The sequence below is a fragment of the Ranitomeya variabilis genome, chromosome 1 (genome assembly GCF_051348905.1).
Source record: "Ranitomeya variabilis isolate aRanVar5 chromosome 1, aRanVar5.hap1, whole genome shotgun sequence".
NCBI lineage: Eukaryota > Metazoa > Chordata > Amphibia > Anura > Dendrobatidae > Ranitomeya > Ranitomeya variabilis.
The window spans coordinates 123,326,670-123,342,319 of NC_135232.1; positions in this window are offsets into that span (position 1 = coordinate 123,326,670).

Genomic DNA, 15,650 nt, shown 5'->3' on the forward strand with positions numbered 1-15,650 from the left:
ACACCCCATCTTTTGCAATCCACCAAAACATCTCTGCCTGCGCCTCTCTAACAATCCAGCAGCTTGTTGTGTCCACCCTACTCCACCTTCTGTCAGCACATCAGCCAGCCCTCGTTTGTGCAGTTGTGCACACATATAAAAAATGGTTTCCTTCTACACATGGCAAAGCTAAGAGATTGAACTTCACCATTTTCAATTTACTAATAATAATAACCTTTATTTATATAGCAAAAAAATCACTGACTAGTGGACAAACAATAAAGATAAAATAACTGCAATAAAAATAGAAGTGACCACCATAATTGTGTACAGTCTATCCACTTTTGATTACCAATAGTGGATATTAATATAGCCAGACATTGGTACCAAACAGAATGGATGAGATTTTATCTTCCTATCAGGAAAAAATCATCCATACCCAAAAGGGGAAAAAAGGAATATGTGTTTAATATTATTGCACTAGGGCCATATATCATATCCTCAAATTTCCCAAGAAGGGGTAATATCAATGATATTGCACGAGATCTAACCTTCACTGGGTTAAGATATCAACAGCCAAGATCTATTGCACCTTCACCCACTAATAATTCAGACACCTTTTGTCATTACTGTCCAAATTTCTAATTGGCTCACAATGTACCACCATGTAGCGCTGACTAGTAACCAGTGTCACTAAACTAAACACATAATAAAAGGCTCTACACACACTGATATATCAGGAATGAAGGTAGATTTAAACTGAGTCCCAATCATATCACAGAAGATTCCTGCTGTGCGAATACTGTCCCTATTGTCCAAACTAGAGGGCAGCATCTGCACAGCTATTCAGATTGTATCTGTTCCTATTAATCACATCAGAGTGGAGGTATTGGGGTTTAGAATAATTAATTCCAGCTTTGCCCCCACACACATATCCTTTGCACTATCTGACAACGCTGTCTCCAATAATATTGCTGGAACAATCATCATTATCAATCATGCCAGACCCTGATATATGACCTAAGCACTATTATAGCATCACCTCAACGCGATTCGTCCAGCATTCATGTACTGGACACATCAGGAGGCTATTGTTTATGTATAATTTGTTGTTGTAACACATAACTGAGCATATTTCAGCTGAAATAAACAGGTGCAGTTTTAAGAGTCCTATCGTAGAGTGGACTTAGAGAGCACGGTGATTGTGGTTTGTCTTTTGTCTTTTAATTAATTTTTATCCTTTATTATTTACAACATTGGGTTTTTTCTCAGTTAGTTTCTTATCACAGAAATTTAACCCAAACCACGGAATAGTGTACGGGTGAGAAATGTAATCCAGCTAATTTTTTAATGCTCTTTTGGAGTGCTAGATATCGCAGAAATGTACCAAAGAACACGAGAATCTGGATGGCTGAGAAATTTAAGACTGCAAGATTTTTAAATGCATTTTTCAGGTTTTCAGATCACAGAAAATGTCCCCCAGACCACGGAATAGTGTATGGATGAGACCGGTAATCCAGCCAATATTATTTAGTGTTTTTGTTGAGTGTTAGATATCACATAAATGTAACACAGAACACATGAAACTGTATGGCTGAGAAACTTAAGACTGAAATTTTTTTTAACCATTTTTCAATTTTATAGATCACAGGAAATGTATCACAGACCATGTGATACTGTTTGCGTGGCAAATTTAACCCTGGGAAAATTTTAAATGGTTTATTAAAGTGTTATATGTAAAAATATAGTACAGAACACAGAATAGTTTATGGGTAAGAAATTTAATCAAGGGAAATTTTGTAACGATTTTTGGATTCATACATAACACAAAAAAGTAAGACAAATCACATAACACTCAATCGATCAAAATATATTCTATTTTTTCACCCCCCAATAAAAAACTGAGGCTATATATTTTCCAATAGACTGCACAACCCTAATCCCCATCTACAGACTGGATTATGTCACTCCCTGCTCCTGTGACTCTCTCTCCCTCCCTAGGCTAAATGCACATTGTCTGTGATACAAAAATCAAGGCAAACATTTATCTCTTAAAAGGGTTGTTAGTATGACAACTTAGCTTCAGCACCAGTATCAACACTACAGTATTCTCATTCATTATACTGTGCACATACAGGCCTAGACAAGCACTCTCTCTCTCCAAAATGAAGTGTAATGGAACTGTGAAAATGGCGTCAGTGTGCTGAGCCAGGTGGCACCTGCTCTTTTATAACTCTGATGATGTCAGATGGTCAGCTAATCACAGTAATACCACAACCATTACAGTTACACACAGGTAATTCTCTCATGTGTTTTGGCTGCATAACAGGTGCCAAAAATGCTGGGCGCAGATTCTAGTTTTACACAAAGCCCCACCCATTACTTGCTAAGTAACAAGTACATCTGAGCACCATGACACTCGAGTGATAACCGAGTATCAACAAACATGTTCGCTCATCCCTAATGATAATGTAATTTGGACATACAGTGGGTACAAAAAGTATTCAGACCCCTTTAAATTTTTCACTCTTTGTTTCATTGCAGCCATATGGTAAATTCCAAAAAGTTCACTTTTTTCTCATTAATGTACACTCTGCACCCCATCTTGACTGAAAAAAAACAGAAATGTAGACATTTTTGCATATTTATTAAAAAAGAAAAACTGAAATATCACATGATTGTAAGTATTCAGACCCTTTTCTCTGACACTCATATTTAAGTTACATGCTGTCCATTTCATTGTGATCTTCCTTGAGATGGTTCTACTTCTTCATTGCAGTACAGCTGTGTTTAATTAAACTGATAGGACTTGATTTGGAAAGGCACACACCTGTCTATATAAGACCTCACATCTCACAGTGCATGTCAGACCAAATGAGAACCATGAGGTCAAAAGGAACTGGCCAAGGAGCTCAGAGACAGAATTGTGGCAAGGCACAGATCTGGCCAAAGTTACAAAATAATTTATTCAGTACTCAAGGTTCCTAAGAGCACAGTGGCCTCCATAATCCTTAAATGGAAGAAGTTTAGGACCACCAGAAGTCTTCCTATACCTGGCCGTCCAGCCAAACTGAGCAATCGTGGGAGAAGAACCTTGGTGAGAGAGATCAAGAAGAACCCCAAGATCACTGTGGCTGAGCTGCAGAGATGCAGTAGGGAGATGAGAGAAAGTTCCACAAAGTCAACTATCACTGCAGCCCTCCACCAGTCAGGCCTTTATGGCAGAGTGGCCGGACGGAAGCCTCTCCTCAGTGCAAGATATATGAAAGCCTGCATAGAGTTTGCAAAAAACACATGAAGGACTCCCAGATTATGAGAAATAAGATTCTCTGGTCTGATGAGACGAAGATAGACCTTTTTCATGATAATTCTAAGCGGTATGTGTGGAGAAAACCAGGCACTGCTCATCACCTACCCAATACAATCCCAACAGTGAAACATGGTGGTGGCAGCATCATGCTATGCGATACGATACGATACACTTTATTGATCTAGGGGGAAATTGCGATATTACAGAAGCAATACAAAGAGCAGTACATAAAATATTTAGACACAAACCTAGCACAAATATACCAATATTACATAACAAATAAATGTGGGTAGTACAGGTATATAAGTCACTGTTAATTGACATTAGTACACGTGCAATCAGTCATTGTTTAGCACCCTTGGGAAATTATTATACATCCTCATTCCAGTAGGTACAAACGATTTCCTGAATTTCTCCTTCTTACACCTTAGAAGGATTAGACAGCTGCTGAATATGCTGTTCTGCTTCAAGAACAGCTTGTATAGTGGGTGTGTATTATTGATCATTATAGCCCTACACTTCTTCTGAATCCTATCCTCCAATACCTCCTCAAAAGAGTCCAGATGGAGGCCAACAGCCGTGCTTGCCTTCTTGATAAGTTTGTTGAGCTTATTAGCGTCAAAAACTGGCACAATACTGCCCCAGCATATCATAGCAAAAAAATGGCGCTTGTCACAACGGACTGGTAGAACATTTCCAGCATTTTACTGTACACATTGAATGACCTGAGCTTCCAAAGAAAGTACAGTCTGCTCATTCCCTTCTTGTAAACCTTTTCTGTATGACACCTCCAATCGAGTTTACTGTCAAGGTGAATCCCCAAATATTTGTAGCCCTTAACAATCTCAACCTCCTGGCCAACAATATTGATCGGTAAGTAATCCTCAGGGGTATTTTTCAGCTGCAGGGACAGGACAACTGGTTGCCGTTGAAGGAAACATGAATGCGGCCAAGTACAGAGATATCCTGGATGAAAATCTCTTCCAGAGTGTTCTGGACATCAGACTGGTTGGAAAGTTCACCTTCCAACAAGACAATGACCCTAAGCACACAAATAAATAAAATAACAAAGGAGTGGCTTCAGAACAACTCTGTGACCATTCTTGACTGGCCCAGCCAGAGCCCTGTCCTAAACCCAATTGAGCATCTCTGGAGAGACCTGAAAATGGATGTCCACCAACATTGACCATCCAACCTGACGGAACTGGGAAATATCTGCAAGGAAGAATGGCAGAGGATCCCCAAATCCAGATGTGAATAACTTGTTGCATCATTCCCAAGAAGACTCATGGCTGTACTTGCTCAAAAGGGTGTTTTTACTCAATACTGAACAAAGGGTCTGAATACTTATGACCATGTGATATTTCAGTTTTTATTTTTTAATAAATTTGCAAACATTTCTACATTTCTGTTTTTTTTCCAGTCAAGATGGGGTGCAGAGAGTACATTAATGAGAAAAAAATGAACTTTTTTGAATTTACCAAATGGATGCAATGAAACAAAGAGTGAAAAATTTAAAGAGGTCTGATTACTTTCCATATCCACTGTGCTTACAATATTGTCAAAATTGTCCTCTGGTTTTACCACTATACAATATTTTCATTAGATGACAATTTTTTAAGCGATTTTCTTTCAACTATAATAATATTACATTGAGAGCTTGGATAAATAATGGCCTTATTGTCATTTATAAACTGTTTATGGAACAAATCAATAGGTGAACCTTCAGGCAAGGAAAGATCCATTATGGAAGGAATCTCTTTATTTCTTGATCATTTTCATGTATAAAATTTCCATCAATTGTGCAAATTCTGTGGATTTTCATTGTTTCCTACAAATATCTTACATAATCTGATTTAATTTAATTATAATTAATTAATTAAATTTTATTATTTATTGAATTAATAAAAATATATATATATATTTTGAAAAAAAAATGCATTCTCCTGAAAATTTTATTTTCACCAAATTAATGACTGATACACAATCAGTATTTTGTCCTACTATTGTGTTACTGTGAGCAGCATTTTCTAGTGTCTCCAGTAAATCTTCTTGCATTTTACACTAACGATACTGCTTTTTTTTTTACTTCTGATGGCCCTATTAGATTCTTTTGCAAAAAGGGATGTAGTAATTCCTGGCATAAGATAATTTGTAGTGTCCACTGTTACTATATTATGAGCATTATCTTCACTGGATTCAGATTCCGATTCCGATTCAGTGGCCCAGTAATCCATATTTCTTTTTTTTTTGCAGCTGATGTACATTTATAGGATGTCTTGTTCTATTATTTCATTGAAATATTTTCCCAGGGACAAAGTCCTGCTTGTCTCCTAAAAATGTGTCAGTCTTTTGTTTTTTTATTTCTGCTTTTATTGTCATGATTTTTAGTTTTGTTTACATCTTAGGATTTGTCTGTTAAATGGCTATAGCATGAACATACTCCCTTGTGGTGCTTATATACCAACCTTTGTACTAAGTTTTTTAGTTTTGCTATAATTTCTCTTTTCTGAGCTAGGAATTTCATTTATATAGCTTGCCATGAATGGGTGCCTGAACGGAAAGGCCCCGGTCCTGCTCTGCTCCATTTACATTGAAGTTGTCTCATATGAGTTGTGGTTTTAATATTATAGGACAAGACTGTCTCGATTGGGGTACATCTTGTCACAATGGGATGGCTTTTATGCTATTTTTCAATCAAAAACAGAGTATACTAACTACTAGGCATTAGCAAATGCATCTCTCAAGTATCACTGTGCTTGGATGTGCTCGTTACTAGGCGAGCAATGGTGGGTGCTCAATGTACAACTCGATATGTGTCCCCCAGCCAGGATGTGTATAGAGACATATTAAACCCGTTGGAGCGCATTGTGATTACAGTAAAATGTCTGTGATTACAAGGCATATTTAGGGTATGTTCCCACGTTCAGTATTAGGCAGCGCTTTGGATGCAGCACATGCCTGCTGCGTCCAAAGCGCTGCTGGCTTTTGCATGCAGGTGATTCCGCATGTGTTCATTGAATCGTGTGGAATCACCGCACCCAATACATTGGTTTGGGAAATATATCTTGCGGAGATGGAGCGTCTCCGCAAGATAAAATGACATGCTGCGGCCTTGAAATACGGGCCACATGTCTGTTTCTGCAGGGAAGCCGGAGGTGTACCTGCATGCATAGTGGAGATGGGATTTCTTCAAATCCCATCCACTATGCTGTAACATCTGGTCGCTGCGGGTTAGACGCTGCGGATGTACGCAGTGTCCAATCCGCAGCGTTTACTGACCATTGGATCATACCCTAATAGTGAGTATGGATTTGGTCAAAGTAGTTGATCAAGTTAGATTTCAGAAAAACCCAACATGGGCTTTTATTTTTGCAGGGATTTGCAGGTTTTGGGAGTGGTTCTATGTCCACGATTCCCATTTAAACTCTCAGTTTTGCCTTGAGTAAGTCAGTCTTTGCTTCTGCAAGCTGCAGAGCAGGAGGCTCTAGACAACCCAGGCCTGTGTGAAGCTAACAGAGCCAGGCACTTCAAAGCTGCTGATGCACGAAAGCGATACAGCAGTGCAATTGCCCACGGGCAACAGAGTTGGTCAAGGACTGTTTGGAGAACATGGTTGTGAACCGGCGAATATCGTTTCCCTGTTTATGTGATTTTTTTTTGGAGTAAAGACATTTTAACCTTTCTGTGGTCCCTGCCTATCTGTCACACTGTGTAAACACTGTTGCATTACATATGGTGCAGAATGCAAGCAGTGTGAGGCATATCCAAAGCAAGTTGCATGTTGGTAATGAAGCCCACAACACTACAGCCGAAGCTGGCCTATAGAATGGAGGAGCTGATGAAGCAGTTAGTCCTCAGTCAGCAGCAACAGCAGGAGTTGTACCAGCAGCAGCAGATGAACAACCTGTTAATGCAGCAAATTGCGGCCCTGTGAGAGATGCCCTCACACCCTCATCCCGATCCGTTCTGAGGCACGGGACAAATAATAATAATAATAATTTTTATTTATATAGCGCCAACATATTCCGCAGCGCTTTACAACTTATAGAGGGGACTTGTACAGACAATAGACATTACAGCATAACAGAAATCACAGTTCAAAATAGATACCAGGAGGAATGAGGGCCCTGCTCGCAAGCTTACAAACTATGAGGAAAAGGGGAGACACGAGAGGTGGATGGACAAAGTACAGTCGGCGCTTAGAAAAATGAGTCCTGAGGACAACATGCAAGGTTTCCTGTTATGATCCTTAGTGTTTGAGGATCACAAATTACTCCAGCTAAGTAACATACATAGGACAAGCTCTAGGGAGGTGGCAAACTGGACTGACCGCAAATCGGAACCTATCCAAACACACTAGAAGTAGCCGGTGAACGTGTCTAAAAATCCTAGACGTCTCGAGCCAGCCTGAGGAACTAACTACCCCTAGAGAGAAAGAAAGACCTCTCTTGCCTGCAGAGAAATAATCCCCAAAGATATAGAAGCCCCCAACATATAATAACGGTGAGGTAAGAGGAAGGCACATACACAGGGGTGAAAACAGATTTAGCAAATGAGGCCCACTAATACTAGATAGCAGAAAATAGTAAAGGGGTCTGTGCGGTCAGTAAAAAACCCTTACAAAATATCCACACTGAGATTTCAAGAACCCCCGCACCAACTAACGGTGTGGGGGGAGAAACTCAGTCCCCTAGAGCAACCAGCAAGCGAGGAAATCACATTTTAGCGAGCTGGACTAAAAACATAATAAATGCTGATAATCAAAAAATGATCAAACAAAAACTTAGCTTGTCTTGGAGAGACTGGGAGCAAGGTAGTCACAAGGAATCTGAAGAGCACTGAATACATTGAGAGCAGGCAAGGAACTGAGTATCCAGGTGAGCTAAATAAGAAACCAACCAAGGATAATGAACCAGCTGATGCTGCCAACCTGCAGAAAGACAACACTACACAGTACCGCTTGTGACCACTAGAGGGAGCCCAAAAACAGAGTTCACAACAGTACCCCCCCCTTGAGGAGGGGTCACTGAACCCACATCAAGACCCCCAGGGCGATCAGGACGAGCCGCGTAGAAGGCACGAACCAAATCGGCCGCATGAACAACAGAGGCGACAACCCAGGAATTATCCTCCTGACCATAGCCCTTCCACTTCACCAAATACTGAAGCCTCCGTCTAGAGATACGAGAATCCAAAATCTTCTCCACCACGTACTCCAATTCGCCCTCGACCAGCACCGGAGCAGGAGGCTCAACAGAAGGAACCACAGGTACCACATACCTCCGCAACAAAGACCTATGGAACACATTATGAATGGCAAACGATGCTGGGAGATCCAAACGAAAAGACACCGGGTTAAGGATTTCCAAGATCTTATAAGGACCGATGAAGCGAGACTTGAATTTAGGAGAGGAGACCTTCATAGGAATATACCGAGAAGACAGCCACACCAAATCCCCAACACGAAGTCGGGAACCCACACCGCGGCGGCGGTTGGCAAAGCGCTGAGCCTTCTCTTGTGACAACCTCAAATTGTCCACCACATGGTTCCAAATCTGCTGCAACCTATCCACCACAGAATCCACCCCAGGACAGTCAGAAGGCTCAACCTGACCCAAGGAAAAACGAGGATGGAAACCAGAATTGCAGAAACAAGGCGAAACCAAAGTAGCAGAACTAGCCCGATTATTAAGGGCAAACTCGGCCAATGGCAAAAAAGTCACCCAATCATCCTGATAAGCAGAAACAAAACATCTCAAATAAGTTTCCAACGTCTGATTAGTTCGCTCGGTTTGGCCATTAGTCTGAGGATGGAAGGCCGACGAAAAAGACAAATCAATGCCCATCTTAGCACAAAAAGTCCGCCAAAACCTGGACACAAACTGGGATCCTCTATCAGACACAATATTTTCAGGAATGCCGTGCAAGCGAACCACATTCTGAAAAAATAGAGGAACCAAATCGGAGGAAGAAGGCAACTTAGGCAAGGGCACCAAATGGACCATCTTGGAAAAACGATCACACACCACCCAGATGACAGACATTTTCTGAGATACCGGAAGATCCGAAATAAAATCCATGGAAATGTGCATCCAAGGCCTTTTCGGAATAGGCAAAGGCAAAAGCAAACCGCTGGCACGAGAACAGCAAGGCTTAGCCCGAGCACAAATCCCACAAGACTGCACAAAGGAACGCACATCCCGCGACAAGGAAGGCCACCAGAAGGACCTAGCCACCAAATCTCTGGTACCAAAAATCCCAGGATGACCCGACAACACCGAAGAATGAACCTCGGAAATAACTCTGCTGGTCCATCTATCCGGGACAAACAGTCTCTCTGGTGGACAACGGTCAGGTCTATCCACCTGAAATTTCTGCAGCACTCGTCGCAAATCTGGGGAAATGGCAGACAAAATCACTCCCTCTCTGAGAATACCAGCCGGCTCAGAAACTCCCGGAGAGTCAGGCATAAAACTCCTAGAAAGTGCATCAGCTTTCACGTTCTTCGAACCAGGCAGATATGAGACCACGAAGTTGAAACGGGAGAAAAACAACGACCAACGAGCCTGTCTAGGATTCAGGCGCTTGGCAGATTCAAGGAAAATCAGATTTTTGTGATCAGTCAAGACCACCACACGATGTTTAGCTCCTTTGAGCCAATGTCGCCACTCCTCAAATGCCCACTTCATAGCCAACAACTCTCGATTACCAACATCATAATTCCGCTCGGCAGGCGAAAACTTTCTTGAAAAGAAAGCACATGGTTTCATCACAGAGCCATCAGAGCTTCTCTGCGACAAAACAGCCCCTGCTCCAATCTCAGAAGCATCAACCTCGACCTGGAAGGGGAGAGAGACATCTGGCTGACATAAGACTGGAGCTGAAGAAAACCGGTGCTTCAGCTCCCGAAAGGCCTCCACGGCCGCAGGAGACCAATTAGTCACATCAGAACCCTTCTTGGTCAAATCCGTCAAAGGTTTAACCACGCTAGAAAAATTAGTGATGAAACGACGGTAAAATTTAGCAAAACCCAAGAACTTCTGAAGACTCTTAACAGACGTGGGCTGAGTCCATTCATGAATAGCCTGGACCTTGACTGGGTCCATCTCCACAGTAGAAGGAGAAAAAATAAAACCCAAAAAGGAGACCTTCTGTACTCCGAAGAGGCATTTTGAGCCCTTCACAAATAAAGCATTAGCACACAGGACCTGAAACACCATCCTGACCTGCTTCACATGGGACTCCCAATCATCAGAAAAGACCAAAATGTCATCCAGATAAACAATCATAAATTTATCCAGATATTCTCGGAAGATGTCATGCATGAAAGACTGAAACACAGAAGGAGCATTAGAGAGTCCAAAAGGCATCACCAAGTACTCAAAATGGCCTTCGGGCGTATTAAATGCTGTTTTCCATTCATCTCCCTGCTTAATGCGCACAAGGTTATACGCACCACGGAGATCTATCTTGGTGAACCAACTGGCACCCTTAATGCGAGCAAACAAATCAGACAATAGTGGTAAAGGATACTGAAATTTGACTGTGATTTTATTCAGAAGACGATAATCTATACAAGGTCTCAAAGAACCGTCCTTCTTGGCCACAAAAAAAAATCCTGCACCAAGAGGGGAAGAGGATGGGCGAATATGTCCCTTCTCCAAAGACTCCTTTATATAACTCCGCATCGCGGCATGCTCTGGTCTAGACAGATTAAAAAGTCGTCCCTTAGGGAATTTACTACCAGGAATTAAATTTATAGCACAGTCACAATCCCTATGAGGAGGCAGGGCACTGGACCTGGGTTCAACAAATACATCCTGGTAGTCAGACAAAAACTCAGGGACCTCAGAAGGAGTGGAAGAAGCAATAGACACCAACGGAGCATCGCCATGAATTCCCTGACAACCCCAACTTGACACAGACATAGCTTTCCAATCTAAAACTGGATTATGAGCCTGCAGCCATGGCAGACCCAAAACGACAACATCATGCAAATTATGCAGAACAAGAAAGCGAATCACCTCCTGATGTACGGGAGTCATGCACATGGTCATTTGCGTCCAATACTGAGGCTTATTCTCAGCCAATGGCGTAGCATCAATTCCCCTCAGAGGAATAGGAATTTCCAAAGGCTCCAGGACAAAACCACAGCGCCTGGCAAACGACAAATCCATCAGATTCAGGGCAGCACCCGAATCCACAAAAGCCATAACCGGGTAGGATGACAAAGAACAAATCAAAGTAACAGACAAAATAAATTTAGGCTGCATAGTACCAATGGTGACAGGTTTAGCGATTTTTTTTTTAAGCGTTTAGAGCATGCTGAGATAACATGAGTAGAATCACCACAGTAAAAGCACAACCCATTTTGACGTCTATGACTTTGTCGCTCAATTCTGGTCAGAGTTCGGTCACATTGCATAGACTCAGGTCTCTGTTCAGAAAACACCGCCAAAGGATGAGCAGATTTGCGCTCCCGCAAACGCCGATCAACCTGAATGGCTAAAGCCATAGAATCACTCAGACTTGTAGGGGTGGGAAACCCCACCATAACATTCTTAACGGCCTCAGAAAGACCTTCTCTGAAATTTGCAGCCAGGGCACACTCATTCCATTGAGTAAGCACCGACCATTTCCGAAATTTTTGACAATACACCTCTGCTTCATCCTGACCTTGAGAGATAGCCAGCAACGCTTTTTCTGCCTGATTCTCAAGATTAGGTTCCTCATAAAGCAATCCAAGAGCCAGAAAAAATGCATCTACATTAAGCAATGCAGGATCTCCTGGCGCCAAAGAGAAGGCCCAATCTTGAGGGTCGCTACGCAACAAGGAGATAACAATTTTAACTTGCTGAGCGGAATCACCAGAGGAACGAGGTCTCAGAGATAGTTACAACTTACAATTATTCTTAAAGTTTAGAAACCTAGATCTATCACCAGAAAACAACTCCGGAATGGGTATCTTTGGTTCTGACATAGGGCTATGAATAACAAAATCCTGAATACTTTGCACCCGTGCAGTCAGATGATCCACACTAGAAGTCAGAGTCTGAACATTCATGTCTGCAGCTGAGCTCAAAACCACCCAGAGTTCAAGGGGATGAAAGAAGCTAAACAGACTGCAGCAAAGGAAAAGCGGGAGGAAAAAAAAAATGTACTCAGGTCTTCTTTTTATCCCACTTCTGCGATGCATTAAACACTTTTGAGGCCTGCTCTACTGTTATGATACAGTACAGTCGGCGCTTAGAAAAATGAGTCCTGAGGACAACATGCAAGGTTTCCTGTTATGATCCTTAGTGGTTGAGGATCACAAATTACTCCAGCTAAGTAACATACATAGGACAAGCTCTAGGGAGGTGGCAAACTGGACTGACCGCAAATCTGAACCTATCCAAACACACTAGAAGTAGCCGGTGAACGTGTCTAAAAATCCTAGACGTCTCGAGCCAGCCTGAGGAACTAACTACCCCTAGAGAGAAAGAAAGACCTCTCTTGCCTCCAGAGAAATAATCCCCAAAGATATAGAAGCCCCCAACATATAATAACGGTGAGGTAAGAGGAAGGCACATACACAGGGGTGAAAACAGATTTAGCAAATGAGGCCCACTAATACTAGATAGCAGAAAATAGTAAAGGGGTCTGTGCGGTCAGTAAAAAACCCTTACAAAATATCCACACTGAGATTTCAAGAACCCCCGCACCAACTAACGGTGTGGGGGGAGAAACTCAGTCCCCTAGAGCAACCAGCAAGCGAGGAAATCACATTTTAGCGAGCTGGACTAAAAACATAATAAATGCTGATAATCAAAAAATGATCAAACAAAAACTTAGCTTGTCTTGGAGAGACTGGGAGCAAGGTAGTCACAAGGAATCTGAAGAGCACTGAATACATTGAGAGCATGCAAGGAACTGAGTATCCAGGTGAGCTAAATAAGAAACCAACCAAGGATAACGAACCAGCTGATGCTGCCAACCTGCAGAAAGACAACACTACACAGTACCGCTTGTGACCACTAGAGGGAGCCCAAAAACAGAGTTCACAACAGTTTCCTCACTGTGTTTGAGTGCACAGCGGAGTGGGAAGACCTTCCGATTTCCCAATGGGCTGAAGTGGTGGCCCCGTTCCTGATGGGACATGCCCAGGAGGCCCAGAAATATGGGAAACTGAAAGGTGACATCCTTGTCAGACTAGGAGTAAGCATGTATGTACGGGCAGATTGGGTGTTTCAGTGCTCCTTTATGGAGGCCTGACCCACCAAGTCTCAGGCGTATGACCAGGTTGTTAGCCTGACCAAGCAGTATACAGCCACTTAGGACTTCATACGAGACTTTGCCCTACTACGGTTATCACACCAGCCCTGCCAGCTCATGGGAAGGGGACGCGACTCTCTGCTGGGGTCAGTCAGAACCGAGCCTGTACTGAGGGGGTACCCAGGAGTGGGGGTGGCAGGAGACCAGTTTCCCCTAAAGCGGTCTCGCGGGCTAGCGGTACCACAGCTATTAGGTGTTGGTGGTGCCAAGGACCAGGACATATGGCTGCCAACTGCCCCCTGACAGCTAAACCCATGGACTGTGGGTTTACTTGCCATGTATCAATGTATGCCCAGGCTGTCTTTACCGTGGATCCTTTCGTCCCAGTGGGTGAACACCTTCTGTGCCAGGTGCGCGTCAACGGACACCAGGCCGTGGATCTCTTGGACTCAGGAAGCCTAGTGACACTTGTGCATGGGTCATTAATTTCTGGGTTAGAACCCACTGGGAAAAAGTTGGTGTAGTATGCATTGATGGTGAACTCTGTGAGTATCCAACAGTGGAGGTAAAATTTTTTACTCCATGCGGAGAGGTTAAACATGTGATGGGAGTAGTGAAGACTTTTCCTTACAGGGCTGTTCTGGGAAGGGACTTGCCCTTGTTCTGGTCCCTGTGGAAGAATAAAATTAAACCTCCCAGGGCAAATATTTTTCCTGATGCAGAGCCTGATAATTCCGAGACAGGGATGTCTGCCATAGGGATAACGCAAATAGGTAAAGAGTGTGAACCTGACAGGTTTCCCTAGAGGAGATGTCTGGAGAGGTTGATGAGACCATGACAATTCCAGAGCTAGAAGTGCACTGGGGAACTTTTTGGATAGCCCAGGTCCAGGATCCCACTCTGACCCGGGCACAGGAAAGAATAATAGAGGTAAATGGGGTGGCTCACCAACTGGATGCGGAGGAGGTATTTTTGTGTATGGCACTCAACCAGGAGTTATTTTATACAGCTGACAAAATCCAAGAAGTAGTAGAATGGCTGGTAGTGCCCCAATCCTACCATCTTGTAGTGCTCGAAATGGCTCACACACACACATTCTGGGTGGCACTTAGGGGTAAAATGACACCGGAACATATTTTACAATGGTTCTTTTGGGATAGTATGTGCAATGAGGTACAGAGGTTTTGTGAGCCGTATTTAGAGTGTGAACTGAACACACCCACCGTTAAAGTTCCCAAGTCCCTTGGTACCTCTACCCATTATAGAGGTACCTTTTGAACACATTGCTATGGACCTGGTAGGGTCAATAGTAAATTTCGTCCATGACCACAAAAACATATTAGTGGTAGTAGATTATGCCACTCGTTACCCGGAGGTGATTCTGCTTCATCATACCTCGGCTAAACTTATCGGCTGGGAGCTGTTTGCCATGTTCTGTCACCTTTGGCTACCTAAGGAGATCCTCATGGATCAGGGGGCTCCTTTTATATCCAAGGTGACATAGGAACTGTCTATAAACCGCAGGAGAAAACAACCCTAAAAAAAAATCTTTATTATTATACACTTTAAAATTCTTATTTCTAGTTGATAAATAAATATATAATTACCAACACCAAAAACTGAAGACTAGAGCTGGGTATTGATACAAGGGTACAGGTCTTAGTTAGGCCAGGAATCTCTGATAATGGTACACAGTCCTACTATGACCCTATTCAGTTCCTATTGGGCTGCACCTTCCTGTCAGTGGAGGTTGGCACCCTAATTTTGGCATGGCACCCCCACTCCACATCGGCTGTCCCTTCTGACCCTAAAGAACCTATAAACTACCCACGCCCAAATCCCAACACCATGCACATGAACACAACCACTTGATCTAGCTAATTATTGTATCTTGAATTGACTTCCACAGCATAGAGGTGATAGTACACTTCAGTCACATAATAATGACCCAAAATGGAACTAAAGATAAATGTCCACTTTCTAAATCAGGGAGTATTCTTTAGCTTACCCTCCAATTAGATTAGGGTGTCCGTATAGCTATCAAAGGCATGAGGGAGGGACAAATATAACCCCAGAAAAGAAGATTTTTGAAAAAAGTAAAGTG